The sequence below is a fragment of the Gossypium arboreum genome, chromosome 7 (assembly GCF_025698485.1).
Source record: "Gossypium arboreum isolate Shixiya-1 chromosome 7, ASM2569848v2, whole genome shotgun sequence".
Classification (NCBI taxonomy): Eukaryota; Viridiplantae; Streptophyta; class Magnoliopsida; order Malvales; family Malvaceae; genus Gossypium; species Gossypium arboreum.
Window position 1 is genome coordinate 66,747,582 of NC_069076.1, and position 17,132 is coordinate 66,764,713.

General features: G+C 35.1%; 1 non-coding gene across 1 annotated transcript; it reads left to right on the forward strand.

Annotated features, from left to right (window-relative positions):
• The first annotated feature begins 9,792 nt into the window (after positions 1-9,792).
• LOC128296017 (small nucleolar RNA R71) lies at positions 9,793-9,899 on the forward strand. The gene has a single exon (XR_008286565.1). It is a non-coding gene; the product is annotated as a small nucleolar RNA R71 (small nucleolar RNA).
• Positions 9,900-17,132: the final 7,233 nt, after the last annotated feature.

A 17,132-nucleotide genomic window follows, 5' to 3' on the forward strand; every position in this document is an offset into this window, starting at 1 on the left:
AATGAGGTTCGCGGGAGTGTGCTCTCTGATAGAAAATGTGTAAGACCATGGTTGAAAGATACTATGGCAACCTAATATGAAACGTGTAAGACCATGGTTGAAAGATACCATGGCAACCTGATATGAAATGTGTAAGACCATGGTTGAAAGATACCATGGCAACCTGATATGAAACGTGTAAGACCATGGTTGAAAGATACCATGGCAACCTGATATGAAAGGTGTAAGACCATGGTTGAAAGATACCATGGCAACCTGATATGAAACGTGTAAGACCATGGTTGAAAGATACCATGGCAACCTGATATGAAACGTGTAAGACCATGGTTGAAAGATACCATGGCAACGTGACATGAAATGTGTAAGACCATGGTTGAAAGATACCATGGCAACGTGACGGGGAAATGAATAAGACTATGGTTGAATGATACCATGGCAACATGACAGAAAATGAGTAAGACCATAGTTGAAAGACACTATGGCATTATGTCGAAGATAAATAAGATCGTGGAAGAGAAACGCCAAGATATCTGTTGAACAACTAATATTCAGGTAATATAACAAATGGTTAAATGAATTGGTTATACAAAATGGTAATATGAAATGTTTATAGGAATTGGTCATATGGAAATAAATGTACAAAATAGTTGTATGAAATAATTTATAAGATAGATAAATGAAATAAGTATAGGTACATGGAATTTAAATTATGTTGAGTTTAACACGAACCATTACCGAAATAAATATACCTAAGATATAAGGAAATGATGGTGCATGAAATGTTGATATAATGAAATGAATGATATATGTTATTAAAGAAACGGTAAGAGAATGATATGTATCATGACATGTACATATGAGATTATCTTTTATATGTTAACATAAGGAAAATATGTAAGTTAGGACGAGTATTAAATTCAAATATGGCATATTGAGAAAATAAGAATTTATATGAAATATGTGTAAGTACACTAACAAGTGTTGTTGTTGATACTTAGGCAAGTGCCAAGCCATTGATTGAATGGTAATATATTTATTGATGCATTGAATTGATAAGTATTTAAGTGAATTTTTTTAGTGATTTGCAAGTGGTAGTAATGCTCCGAAACCCTATTTTGGCAGCGAATACGAGTTAGGGGCGTTACATGTCATTGATGAATACATGTGTATTTTGAAGTTTCTTGATAGATTATAAATGCTTGTTGATAGATATATAAGTTTTGTTAAGTGATTTTTAGTGAAAGTGAAAAATAGAGATTAAATTGAGAAATGTTGAAACTTTGTGGATGAAATGTGAAATAAATGAAAAATAAGGGCTAATAGGTGTATAATGGTAATTTTTCTAAGCATGGGTGTTATGAACTTTGGATGAATTTGTAATTTGTGTAATACGGACTAAATTGTAAAAAGGTGAAAGTTTAGGGGCTAATGTGTAAAATAGTTCAAATGTGCATTTTGGATTGAGTTGAATAAATAGATGATTAAACGAGTTGAATTTGATATTATATATATCAAGAAAAATGAAATTTGGAATTGGATCGGGGAAAAGATAAGGTACTCGACTAATCGACTCATTTCGTCGTTTCCACATTCGAGGTAAGTTCGTATGTGATAAATTTCAATATAAATGTATTTCATATGCTTTGATATTGCATAAACTACGAATATGAGACTGTGGATATGAACGATAGTGATTCAACAACGATTCGACATTCGAAATCTCAGTTGAACCTTAGGAATAGTTTAAGATGCTAGTGACATGTCATTGGGGGATACATTGAGTTGGCTTCGGGCCATGATATAGCACTTTGGGTGTGAGTTATATTGATTTGGCTTCAGGCCATGCATATCGGCAGATTTGGCTTTGGGCCATACATATTGACTAATTTGGCTTCGGAGATAAGTTACACTTGATTTGGCTAGGAGCCATGGTATAGGTACTTATCGTGTGAGACCCTTGAGTATTTGACTTCTATTTCGAGTGGTTCAACGGGTAAATGAAAGACGAGAATGTGTATGAGATTGACATGAGATAGTAGATGTATGTGCATAAACTATTTTAGCGTTGAATCGAAGAAATGATGATGAAAGTATATAATTTTGTGAATGAGTATTTAAAAGGTTTGTTAGCTAATGTAAGCTACATATTGGTGTATTCAAATTATTGAATTATGTCTACGTGATTGCTTTAAGTTTATTTCATACAATCTTACTAAGCTTTATAGCTTACATTGTTTAAATTTTCTATGTTTTATAGTGAATACAAAGCAAGCTCGGATTCGGGGATCGTAGGAGATCACTTCACACTATCCACCTATATTTCGGTACCTATGAACTTGGTATTTTAAGTATATGGCATGTATAGATATTTTGAGTCATTTTGGTTATGTTTTGTTAATGAATTTGGCCATATGAATTGGCATTGTAAACGTTTATGTCTGGTTTGTAAATATAGCCATGAGATTTGGCTTAATTTGGTGGATTTTGGTTATGTGCATAGATGTGTATATATGGTTGTTATGGTGAGCTCATGAATGGATATGTGAACAGATTATATTATGATGCTTGTGGATATTGATATGGTAAATATTAAATGGATGATATTAGATATGAATTGTGTTTGTGAATTGGTGCAAAATGATTTATGTTTGAAAAAGGTTTAGCTATTGAATTGTATATGTAATTTTAGTGCAAATGGTATGGTGTATTTGGAGAATTTGTGTATTGAGATAATGGTTTAGATCATGCATGAACTAGGTTTGAATTGAATGTTTTAAAATGCCTATTGATGCTATGTTTTGTTGTTATTGAGTTTGGTGTAGGTAAGCATAAGATTGGGTGGCAAAATGGCTTGGTAAATAGCCTATTTTTGTCCACACGGGCAGAGACATGGGCGTGTGTGGAACGATGGAAATGTGCAAGTGTACATAATCGCAACAAGTAATAAAGTAACAAGTAAATGTTGAGTTATCGTACCCACAGGGACTATGAAAAGAATTATTTATGAATGCTATTTAAAACACTTTAGTGAAGAAAAATATTTTTTTTGAAGAGGGTGATTAAAAACTAAGATTTTAAACTAAGTAAACTAAATAAATAAATCTCAAATGCATGATTTCAAAATATGATTTAATCAAGATGACATTATTGTGTTGGATTAATTACATTTCTTTAACTTAGAATTATTAAACTCATGTTTATGCTGTTACGAATAAATTCACAGCAACTCGGTAATTTGCTAACTTATGAACATACTCACCTACAAAAATCCATTCATCTCTTAACCTATCCCTATGTTAATTCAAACGATTAAACAGATTTTAATAAGCAAACATGTTATTGCACATTCATACTCATTAAATTGAACTAATCTCTTGCATATCCCTGTGTCAATTCAAACGATTAATTAAATCTAATAAGCACATAAAAGACTATTTGAGGTAACACGATATCCTTACCTTGAAACAGTTTAATCACAATAATCTTACAAGTTATGCAAGGTAAATGTATCGCCAGATACAATGCTAATTTAACCTTCAGCTACCTTAGAAGAATAAACATGCACTGATTAAGTATTGTGTCCATTTCTTAAAATTTCAATCCGTTTAAATACTAATTCATTAGTTACCTCACAATCGTAATGCAAGAATAACCTAGGCATGATTTTACTTAATCAAGCATTTTACTGAGGCCTTTAACAACATAAACACAATTTTAATAATTTAAGCAGATGAAATGCAATCAAACCAACATGAATTATATTCAAGCTAAGATGATTAAATTAACCATTCCAACAACATAAATATTCATAGATATGTTCATCATAACAACAACAAAAATTAAAGAGATAGGGAACAAGAATCAAATCTGGTGTTTCTCTGTGGCTTGACTAGTTTGCTCCGTCTTCGTTCTCTGTTGTCCTTTCCAGTCAAGGCTGCTATGAAAACTTCAATATTGCTCCAAAATGGCTGATGACTTCCCCTTTTCCAAGAGGAGAAATAGGCAAGAGAACAAGGGACTTTGAATGGGAAAATGAGAGGAGAAAGTGAAAGAGAAGAGAAGAGATGTGAATGAATGAGGGATGTTTTGAATGATCAGCGAAGGGGGGTTTTTATAGCTGAATGTGGCAGCTAAAAATACCATCCAAAGAGCCACCCCTTGGCCGGCCATCTATGTGGCAAAGTTGATGGCTTCAACTTTGCTAAATATGGCTTGGGGCAAATCTTCAGAGCCACCAATTATGGAGGGGCTGGGTTGCAATTTGAACAAGTCTTCAAGGGCTTCTTTGCAGCTTAAATAATCAGCTAATGAGCTGAATTGGGTCAGCACTTGGATGGTTTTGGGCTGTCCTCTTCTTGGCCGGTTCAGTTCACTCGGTTCCGTTCAATCGAACCATTTTTTCATAATTAATTAATAATAATTTATTAACCCAAATTAAATTGGATATAAATTAAAATTAATTATATTATGAATAAATACATATAATTTTGGACCATCTTAGGGTAGAAATTAATTTTCCTCGGTACTTCAAATTGCTTCTCGGTTTTGTGCTTCTAGCAGTGTCTGCCGAGCCATTTTTCGCCCTTTGTGTAATTCTATTGAAAATAACCAAAATTAATAAAAATAATTATGAAATTAACTAAAATTCAATATTTTCATATTTTAAGTGCACTTTAATTATTCTATAAAAATTAATTATTTTTCGACAAGGATTTAACCGAATTCGCATGAAAGCTCAGAAATTTTGTGTTTCCACACCCCCAAACTTAATTCATTGCTCGTCCCGATTAATGCAAAAATTTTGAAAAGAATTTCTCAGAAACACCTTTGAAAAATCCCTTCAGAACAACCTTTTTCTCGAAATTATGAATTTAATATACTTATGCTTAAAGACAAGAAATGTGATAGTTATGCTACTTAAGTATACATATCGTTCAAATTAATCTCAACAACTATTATGATAGCAAAAATTAGACTAAATGCTTCCTAATATAGTCATGTTAAACCTTACCAATGTAATTTTGTTCCCTTTATTCAAGATTAAGCTGCAATCATTAAGTTTAACTTATGTCTTCATATGTTGTACGTAGCAATTTCTCTCCACTAATGTAGGTAGCATTGGAACTTTTGGATCAATAGGTCTTTAAAAAGGTTGTAATGTGGATGGGCTTAAGGGTAGTTAAAAGATAGATAAATTTAGGCTTTTAAGCCCTAGACTCAGCTTGCGTTAGACCTTTGAAATAATTACCTTTAATACATCAACTTTCTTTGCTTTCACATGCTTTTTTGTACATCTTATTTTAAGAACTCATGCTCTTTTTTTAAAAAAAAAATTCAAGCATTTTTCTTAATGTACTACAATTTTAGAGCATTCAATACTTCTTTTCAACTCCCCAAAACTTATTTTTAAAGAATACTTTGAATAGTACTGAGTCTATTGTTTGGGACAATTTTAAGATAGTTAAGAGAGAAGTGATGGCTAAATTTGCAAGGGTTCAAATAAAATTAGGTAGATGACAGGCTTTCCCAAAGACCACCTATAGGGTGACATCCCTAAAGGTGTCTTGTATGCTGTTCTGTAAGCCCATAAAGCATCATCCAATCTTTTGGACCAATCTCGTTTATTCGGGAAAACTACCTTCTCAAGTATGCCTTTGATCTGCTTGTTTGCCAATTCAGCTTGACCATTCATCTATGGATGGTAAGCTGTAGTGACCTTGTGTTTCACTCCATGTTTATCTAATAACCATTTCAACCACTTGTTCACAAAATGGGACCCTTCATCGCTGATAATAGCTCTTAGGGTTCCAAACCTTGTGAACACGTGTTTCTGCAAAAACTTCATCACAACCCTAGCATCATTTGTCGGATAAGCTTCAGCCTTGACCCACTTAGACACATAGTCTACTGCTACCAATATATACTTGTGACCAAAGGACGGAAGGAAAGGACCAAGAAAGTCAATACCCCATATATCAAATAATTCTAACTCAATGATTGTTCGAGGCATCTCATTTCTGTTGGTGACATTTCCAACCTTTTGACATCGATCACAACTCTTTACGTAAGCATATGTGTCCTTGAATAGTGTTGACCAAAAGAATCCAACTTGCAATACTTTGGCTGCAGTACGAGTACCTCCGAAGTGTCCCCCATTCAGAGCTGAGCGACAATGGTATAAAATCTTTTATACTTCTTCTTCTACCACGCATCTCCTGATCATTTGATCTGTGCACTTTTTAAACAAATATGGCTCTTCCCAGAAATAGTACTTCACATCGTGAAGAAACTTTTTCCTTTGATGATATGTCTTATTAATTGGCATCAAACCACAAGCTAAATAGTTAGCAATATCAGTAAACCAAAGGGTATTATGGACATGATTTACCTTCAGTATGTATTCATATGGAAATGTTTCCTGAATTGGTCTAAGAGGAGAATTCCCTTCTTGCGGCTACAATCTGGACAAGTGATCTGCTACTTGATTTTTTACTCCCCTTCGATCTTGAATTTCTAGATCATACTCTTGAAGTAAAAGTACCCATCGGATCAACCTCGGCTTAGCATCTTTCTTGGAAAGTAAGTACTTAATTGCCGAGTGGTCTGTATAGACAGTCACCTTGGTACGTAGTAGATGGGATGAAAAACCTTGTTCCTTCGTTGGCCCATAACAGCTCTTATCGTGAAGTCACTTGCGTCACACATCAGTTCAAATGGCAAATCTCAGTCTGGTGTGACGATTATGGGTGTTGAAACTAATCGACTCTTCAAATCGTTGAAAGCTCTTAAGCACTCTTCATCAAATTTGAACGTCATGTCCTTCTCCAATAATTTGCATAAGGGTTTAACAATTTTGGAGAAGTCCTTGATGAATCTTCGATAGAAACCGGCGTGGCCCAAAAAGCTCTTAACACCCTTTACAAATGTTGGAGGTGGGAGTTTCTCAATAACATCTACCTTTGCTTTATCTACCTCGATCCCATGTCTTGTTATCTGATGCCCTAGAACAATCTCTTCTTGTACCATGAAATGGCACTTTTCCCAGTTGAGTACTAGGTTTGTTTCTTCGCATCACCTTAATACCTTCGCTAGATTGGCTAAGCAATCTCCATAAGTATCTCTGAATACTGAAAAATCATCCATAAAAACTTCTAAATACTTCTCAACCATGTCAATAAAAATTGACATCATACATATTTGAAATGTAGTAGGTGCATTACATAAACCAAATGGCATGCGTCTAAATGAAAATGTACCGTACGGGCAGGTGAATGTTGTCTTGTGTTGATCTTTCAGTGCTACTATAATCTGATTATACCCCGAGTATCCATCAAGAAAACATTAATAGACTCACGCCACGAGTCTATCTAGCATCTAGTCCAAGAACGGTAAAGGAAAGTGATCTTTTCTAGTCACCTTGCTCAGCTTTCGATAATCAATGCAAATTCTCCATCCCATAACCGTTCTGGTTGGTATCAACTCGTTATTCTCATTTTCAATGATCGTGATACCTCCTTTCTTTGGCATGCACTGGATCAGACTTACCCATGAACTATCTAAAATGGGGTAGATTATACTTGCATTCAACCACTTGATGATTTCTTTCTTAACTACATCCTTCATGATGGGGTTCAGTCTTTGTTGTCCATCAATCGTCCCTATTTTGCCATCTTTCAGGATAATCTTGTGTATGCATACAGATGGACTAACATCGCGAATATTGGTTATGGTCCATCCGATTGCCTTCTTGAATTGTTTCAACACTAGGATGACTTTCTCTTCTTGCTCACTAGTTAATTATACTGAAACAATCACAGGCAGAGTAGAAGCGTTACCTAAATAAATATATTTCAATTGTGAAGGTAGTACCTTGAGTTCTAATTTAGGTGGCTCTTTGATTGACGCCTTTGGTTGAGCATAATCCCTTTTTCTCTAATTCAAAGATTCAAAACGGGATTGCAGATTAAATCCCTTTTGATTAACTTCTAGCAACGCTAAGTATTCATCCTCCTCTTCATCATTTGGAAGATCTGATGTCAAAATTTGTTTCAACGGATCCTCAACATAGTTGAGCTCTTCTCGACTATTAAATCTTCTAAATCAGATACTGTAGAACAATCATCAATTGTGTCAAGAAATTGCATAGAATTAAAAACATTAAATGTTACTTGATCATCCTGAACATGCATAGTAAGCTCGCCCTTCTGCACATCAATAAGGGTCCTTCTGGTTGTTAAGAACGATCTTCCTAAGATAATTGGTACTTCTTTGTTTGCTTCAAAGTCCAGAATAACAAAATCAGTAGGGAAAATAAATTTATCTATACATACTAATAAATCCTCATTTTTTCCTTCTGGATGTGCTAAGGATCGATCTACAACTTGAAGTGTAACCGTAGTTGGTCTAACTTCACCTATCCCCAACTTCCTAAATATTGACATAGGTATCAAGTTAATACTTGCACCTAAGTCACATAATGTGTTACCACAATATATTGCTCCATTGTTGTAAGGTATGGTAAAACATGCAGGATCCTTCAACTTTGGGGTAGTTTGTCTTGAAGATATGCACTGCATTCCTTCGTTAGAGCTACCGTCTCAAATTCTCTAAGTTTTCATTTTTTTTGAAAAGATATCCTTCATGAATTTGACGTAGTTCAGTATTTGCTCAAGTGCTTCAACCAACGGGATGTTGATATGAAGTTGCTTGAGTACGTCTAGGAATTTCTTGAATTGAATTTCCTGTTTCTGCTTCTGAAGTCTTTGAGGGTAGGGTGGTGGTTTCTTTATTGGAACTGGTTGATTCTTCTTCTATGGCAATTCTTCATCTAACAGAGCTATTAGTTGATCAGAATTAGCTGGTTCTGAAATTACCTTGTCGGGTTTTACAAATTCTGGTTCTCGTGAAACTGGAATTTCAACACTCGGTTGAACTTCCTCTAGATCTTGAGCGTCAACTTGCTCCTTTTCAGCTTCAATGGTGTTGGGTTCTACTGTCTTTCCACTCCTTAATGTCAACGCTTTGCAATGTTCCTTCCCTAGATTCCTCGGATTCTCCGTATCACTAGGTAAAGCACCTAGTGGTCAGTTTCTGAGTTCAGTTGCAAGCTGGTCCATTTGGTTTTCCAGGTTTTTCAATGTAGCTGCTTGTCTTTGGATTAAGGCATCATTCTTGGCCATGTACTTCAACAAATTTTCTAAGCCATTGGATGGTTCAGCTTGGGTTGGTTTCTGAACTTGTTAGGGAAAACTAAGTGGCTGGGTCGATCTAGGTTGGGCGTAAGTGTTACTAGTTCCAATCCCTTGGTTACTCCAGGAAAAGTTTTGGTGGTTTCACCATGATGGGTTATAGAAATTGGATTGCAGTCCTTGCCTTCCTCAATTTTGGTTTTGGTTACCTATGTAGTACATGGATTCTAGGTTTAATTGACATTCTTCAAACAAATGTCCTTCCCCACAATAGACACAGGCTATATTTTCAAATTGGGTAGGTGGCGATGTTGCAAAGCTGTTAGGCCCATTAGTAGTAAGAATTTTTAATATTGAGGATATTGATGATACTTGAGATGCAAGTGAAATAAGGGAGTCTACTTCATGTATTTCGGCAACTCGTCTTCCTGACACTGCTCAATTGGTTGGCCATTGATAATTGTTGCTGGCAATCCTCTCAATAATTTCATAAGCCTCATTATAAGACTTAGAAAGGAGAGCAGCGTTAGCAGAAGCGTCCACTACCATCCTTGTACAAGCATTGAGACTGCTATAAAATGTCTCAAGTTGGATGCAATGTGGGATTCCATGATGAGGGCACTTCCATAATAATTCTTTGTACATTTTCCATGCCTCATACAAGGACTTATCATCCATTTGTTGGAAGGCAGTGATCTCGTTCCTCAACTTAGCATTCTTGCTAGGCGGGAAATACTTTATAAGGAATCTTTCTACTAACTCTTGCCATGTGGAAATTGAGTTTGGTGGCAATGAGTTCAACCAAGCTCAAGCTTTGTCCCTTAGTGAATATGGGAACAGCTTCAATCATAATGCATCTTCGGGTACTTCGGCTAATTTGAAAGAATCGCTCACCTCCACAAATAGTCTTAAGTGTAGGTGAGTGTAACACCCCTCGCCCGTATCCAACACCGGGACAGGGTTCGAGGTGTTACCTGACTTAAACTCAACCAACTATATAAAACCGGGCTGTAAAATTTTAATCAATTTAAAACTTTTCATTTCACATACATTTTGTCCCTTAAACGGGTTTACGAGGCCCAAAACATGTATTAGAGGCAGTTCGGGACAAAACTGAGTGCTTAAGAAAAACTTGAAAAATTTCATGCTTTAAGGCTCCACATGCCGTGTGGGTATAGACCGTGTAGCCACACACGCTCATGCCCTTAGCTCTGTGCAACACTGACTTTAAAACACGACCATGACACACGCCTATGGGGGCAGACCGTGTGTCACACACGGTCTAGACACACGCCCGTATGTCTACCCGTGTAAACAATTACAAGGCTATTTTCCAAGCCATTATTCACCCTCACAACATATGCACACATACTTATCCAATAACATACAACATGGCATAAATGATCTCTTAAACATCTACAAACATGTTATGCTCATGTTAATTTCTTATGCAATAAATATCATAGAATTTACTCACATCATTATCACATACTTGTCATAATTATCATTATGTCACAAACTTCATGTCTATCACTAGGCATACATTATCATATCCATAATTCATTTATGAGACATTATTAACTATGTACTAATCACTTAATCTTGCATCAGTTACTAACTCATCAATGAATCTCAATTCAATCTCTAGGCATACATGTTGTAAGCCACATCACAAGAGATAATAACATACATGCATAAGAATAATCATATAGGCCCATAAGGTCATTAGCTGACATGGGCCAATTTACCCGACTACATACTACCTTAATAACAAGTCAGTGCCTTTGGCTGAATCATAATATCACATACTTAACATTAAAACCCTATACATGCCATAGACTCGAAACACTAGGATTTACTTACGTTGATAGCGTTAACTCGATAGTGTGATAATATCTCTGACGGCCTCCAACCTGATGTAACCTGGCAACCTTAGGGAACATGGGAAAGAAAGAGGGGTAAGCTTTACACTTAGTAAGTTCATATGAAAACAATAAGCAACTCATTAACATGTTTTATCAATGTTTACAACATATTCTCAAGTTCACAAGAAGTTGTCTTCCTGAGTAACAGTCACTAAATTATTTATATATGGAGCTAAGAAACTCCAAATTAAGTTCTGTTAACTTCTATGAAACTAGACTCATATACCTTTCTACCATAAAATTTCCAGCATTCTGGGTTTAGCAAATTAGTATAGTTTATTCCTCAAAGTTACCCCTGATTCACTGTCTGGCAGTTTAGACCCTTCTGTCCTAAAGTTAAATTATCTCATAGCATAGGACTCGAATAATGTTCTCCTCTATTTCTCTTGAAACTAGACTCATTAAGGATTCTAGGAATATATATCATAACTCATAACCATTTTTTTTTACTATTTATAATGATTTTATCAAATCAAAACAGGGGATCTCGAAGTCATTCTGACTCTGTCCCATGCAACTTCAAATATCTCATTATAGGAACTTTTTTTTGCTTACACGGTTTCTTTTATAAGAAACTAGACTGAATAATATTTATTCCCATATTTTATTCAGCTTCTAAATCATTTTCCACTATTTTTAGTGTACTTTCAAAGTTACACTAATGCAGTAACTCAAATCTGCCAAGGCTAAGTTACTCATTCATGATCATTGTTCACAAAATTAATACAACATCATTTCATTCATCATGGTAAGAACACATATTTCTGCATCATAGATCATTCACATACCAAAGCATTCTCATAAGCTTAGTGTACATACCTGCACAACTCATAACATAACTCAAGTGCATACTCATCAATGACTTACCTCATTGGGACCATCATCAACTCTTTCCTCGGATTACCCGTTGAACACTTGGAATACTAATTGGATACTCGGAAAAACCTTTGCACATAAGTGCCTCAATTGTAGCTAAAGCTACCTCGTATCTCATGACATTTAAATACTCACTCTCAAGCTAGTCATCTAGACTCATAATTCCTAGTGACATGTCACTCGTATCCTATTTTATTCCTAAGGTTCAAATGGGATTTTTCCTCGCTTATCAAGGCATCATCTCATCATATTTATATTAATCACATACACATTAATATTTGTACAATTCATGTGATGATAACATTTAAATACATGTATAGCATGGTACTATATACATATGAACTTACCTTGATACCAGAAAGGTGAAAAAGACGTAATCGTCCATAAATTGATTTTCCCCGTTCTAGGCCCAAATTGCATTTTTCAACATCTAAAACATCACATTTAGCTAATTAAAACAATGTACTAATCAAATTAGTCCATTGACACACTTTGGCAAAATTTACAATTTTTCCCCTCTATTTTGTCAAAATTACCAAATTGCCCCTAGGCTCGAAACAAGATTTTTATTCAATTTCTTTACTCCATAAGCCTAGATAAACCATTTTAACAACTATGGTAACTTAAAAAAATCATTATTACACACATTAACAACCCATTTTACAACTTTGCATAATAACCTTTTTAAGGTATTTTCATGCAAATTTCCTTCACAAAAGTTGTTTATTAGACAACTACAATTCAAATTCTTCCATAAAAACTCAGCAAAAAAAACATATACATTCATGGTAAAACCCTAGACTCTTTATCATTTTGCAAACTAGACCCCTCATTTGAAAGCTTATGCTTTAGGGGTTCCAAAAATGTAAAAATCATCAAGAAAGATGTTAAAAATCACTTACTAGCAAGGGATGTAAGTGGCTGATATTTTAAAGCTTCAAAACCCCTTTCTTTTCCTGGAAAAATAGGTCAAGAAGAAGATGAAAAGGGATGATATCATCCTATCTTTATTTTATTACCTATTTGGTCAAAAGTCACCTAATACACACACCAACTTTGACTATTCAACCTTTATGACCCCTATGGCTGGCCACCACAAATAAAAAGGGTATAATTGCAAGGCCTTCAATTTTAGTTATCTAGCTATTTTAACGCACAACTTTTGCATTTTATGCGATTTAGACCTTTTTCGAAATTAAACTAGAAATCGCTAAAATTAACTTACCAAAATTTACATGCACTAAAAAAATTATATTATAACACATAAAATAATACTAAAATAATTTTCTCCGGCCTCGGAATAGTGGTTCTGAAACCGCTGTTCTGTCTAGGCCCAAAATCAGGCTGTTACATTTTTCTCCCTTTAAGGATTTTCATCCCCGCAATCTTTCCAGAAAAAAATTTGCTCTCAACTTTCACGAGTCAGTTATATATTTTTCTCACAACTTACAAAACAACTCAACTCAAGCTCATACTCAGGATTTTTGTAACCTTTTTATAGTTACGATAAGAGTCTCGGCTCAATTCGAACTACTGAAAACTGACATTCTAAGAACTATAAGCTTAGAAACACAACTCATCCAAATCCGTCTAACAATACCTCTGTATATACCAAAATAGTCATGTGGACTACTATCATTAATCTATCACAATCCAATATGGTATCTCTTATTTACCCGGAGAAGAGAGACATCCCGGTACGAAATTCATACTAGTCCTTTTTCATTTTTTTTTCAAATGCCATCATTGAGAATCATAAATCTCGAATATAACTGATAATTGGCCTTACCTTGTAGACAATTCACTACACTTTGGAAGAACAGATAAGATGCTATTGAAAACTCTCTACATAACTCGGAGCTTCTCGGTATTCAAACCTTACTCACTTAGAGCCTCCTCTCTATGCTCAAGCCCTTAACTATTTCAAAACTTTACTATAACCACATCTCTTGAATAAAAAAAATCCAACTAATTAGGTTTTCCGTATCATACTTATAAGAATAAAACCTCATCATTTCTGACTGTACGACTACTTACCAAAGAACACGTAACGATATTATTGAACCAGAGGATAAACTTAAATGCACATAACTCAGATTTATTTTTGTAGAATAACCATTCTTTACCCCAAGAATTTTAACGAAATTTTGACACTGAAATCCCCGTACTTCTATAGTCGAGCGAAAAGCATAATCATAACAGATTCTAACATCGCAAGTCAAAGATTACTCGTAAAGATAAGCCAAGCTCGATAATTCTCGAAATAAGAAAGAGATAATTCGAACATATAAGACTATACCAGAAATTCGAGAATATAATCCAGAAGAAAATAATAAAGATGATCTAGAAAATCCCTCAGAGATAACCAGAAGGAAACTACTGTCTGTACGCTCTAGAATTCCTCATAACAAAGATAATATAATTTCCGCATATATATAAACCATAATCAATAGAACATCAGAATAATCTCACATAGATTTTTACTATCAACTTCATTCCAATATATCAGAATAGAAATCTGAAGAGATTGAGAAATGTCGATCATAACTAACTAGACCAATAGAGCTTTTCATCTAATATCACAGTCACTAGCATCCTCATACGATAGAATTCCCACTCGAAAGGGATAACCATACTTATTCTCCAGAATAGAGGAAAACATAGAATACTCAAAAGAGAAAGATAGCCATAACTTTTATTTAATTGAATCCGACATAATTAGACATCTGTGCGAGTCTGACGTTATTCCTTTAACTAATTTTGTCTTCACTAATCCCATACTATTCCATTGTTGTACTCTTTAGTTTCACTTTTGCAAGCTTATGCAACATATCTCTCGAGAATCTCATCGTATAACTCTATTCTGGTAAGGGGGAAAAGATTGTAAAGCCTCTAAACTTTTGAATCTCAAGCAAATACATATTCAACAACAATATAGCATTACGCGCATTGATTCAAACATTTCAAATTTCCAACTTGTTATAAACACATTTTCACATATCCCCGTAATACATGCAACTTTATTTCATGTGAATATTAGCTAAACATAAGTGAATTTATCACAACTCAAACTTTCATTTCTTTTACCCAAATTACTATTAATGTCTTATCAAGTTCCCACATTTAGTCTTAATCACTTGCCAGTATTTATCAAATTGGAGAATGTCTTACAGTTTTGAGTACATCACTTACTTGATCCCATAGTCCAACTATGGTCTTGTACTAACTCTCGTCCATCTGTGTCGATGCCGTGTCCCAGATAGGTCTTACACTGACACATGTAACCGTGCTGATACATGTCCCATAAATGTCTTACACTAGCACATCTCGTAGCTGACGTATGTCCCAGACATGTCTGACACTGGCTAACATCTCGAGGCCAATGCATGTCCCAGACATGTCTTACACTAGCCCTCATCTCAATGCCGATGCCATGTCCCAGACATGGTCTTACACTGGCTATCATAATATGGCCGATGCATGTCCCAGACATGTCTTACACTGGCACACAAATCTCTGTCAATTCATTAGTGAACGATCGTACTCATTCCCTACGTTCTACCCAATTTGATCTTTCATTACAACTTTCATGCTATTGTGACGTTTATGATTCTGTAACTGAGATTATAAAGCATAACATTACGGCATCTTGACTTCATTAATCTAGACATAAATGTCAACCTCATGTATATACTGATTATTAATCATGCAATAAAAGCATTCATACATACATTCTATCATTTCAAGCGAATTGTTTTTTATAAACACTTGGCCAATCAAGTTAGACTAACATGCATAAAAGAGCTTTTCACAACTTAACTTTGTTTTATTCCACTATTTCACATTCTTTAACTCAAGAGTATCACATAATAAATACTAGTTCATGTAAAAATCATGAATTTCTTTTCATACCTTTCCCATTTTTAGCATATCACAAGCATGATTCAATAATCTTAACTTTACTCTTATCTCTATCAAGTTTTTCTCGGTTGGAACTCATTCATGTCTTAACCAATAGTTTTGTTAGGGCCGGGAGATATCACACTATCACGAGTAATACTATGGCATGTATAGCTAGACTCTATTATGCTAGGTTAGCCTAAGAATCGACTAAACCATGCTCTGATACCACTAAATGTAACGCCCCTCGCCTGTATTCGACGCCGGGACAGGGTTCGAGGTGTTACCTAACTTAAACTCAACCAACTATATAAAACCAGGCTGTAAAATTTCAATCAATTTAAAAATATTCATTTCACATACATTTTGCCCCTTAAACTGGCTCACGAGGCTCAAAACATACGTTAGAGGTGGTTTGGGACTAAACCAAGAACTTAAGAAAAACTTGAAAAATTTCATGCTTTAAGGCTCCACACGCCCGTGTGGGTATAGACCGTGTAGTCACACATGCCCGTGTGGCTTGGGACACGCTCGTGCCTTTAGCCCGTGTGCAACACTGACTTTAAAACACGGCCATGACACATGCCCATGGGGGCAGACCGTGTGTTACACACGGTCTAGACACACGTCTATTGGGGCAGACCGTGTGTCACACAAGGTCTAGACACATGGCCGTGTTTCTACCAGTGTAGACAATTACAAGGCTATTTTCCAAGCCATTTGTCACCCTCACAACATATGCATACAACATGGCATAAATGAGCTTTTAAACATCTACAAACATGTTACGCTCATGTTAATTTCTTATGCAATAAATGTCATAGAATTTACTCACATCATTACCAAATACTTGTCATAATTATCATTACGTCACAAACCTCATGTCTATCACTAGGCATACATAATCATATCCGCAACCCATTTATGAGACATTATTAACTATTTACCAATCACTTAATCTTGCATCAGTTACTAACTCATCAATGAATCTCAATTCAATCTCTAGGCATATATGTTGTAAGCCGCATCACAAGAGATAATAACATACATGCATAAGAATAATCATATAGGCCCATAACATTATTAGCCGACATAGGCCAATTCACCCGACTACATACTACCTTAATAACAAGCCAATGAATCATAATATCACATACTTAACATTAAAACCCTATACATGCCATAGACTCGAAACACTAGGATTTACTTACGTCGATAGCATTAACTCGACAGTGTGATAATA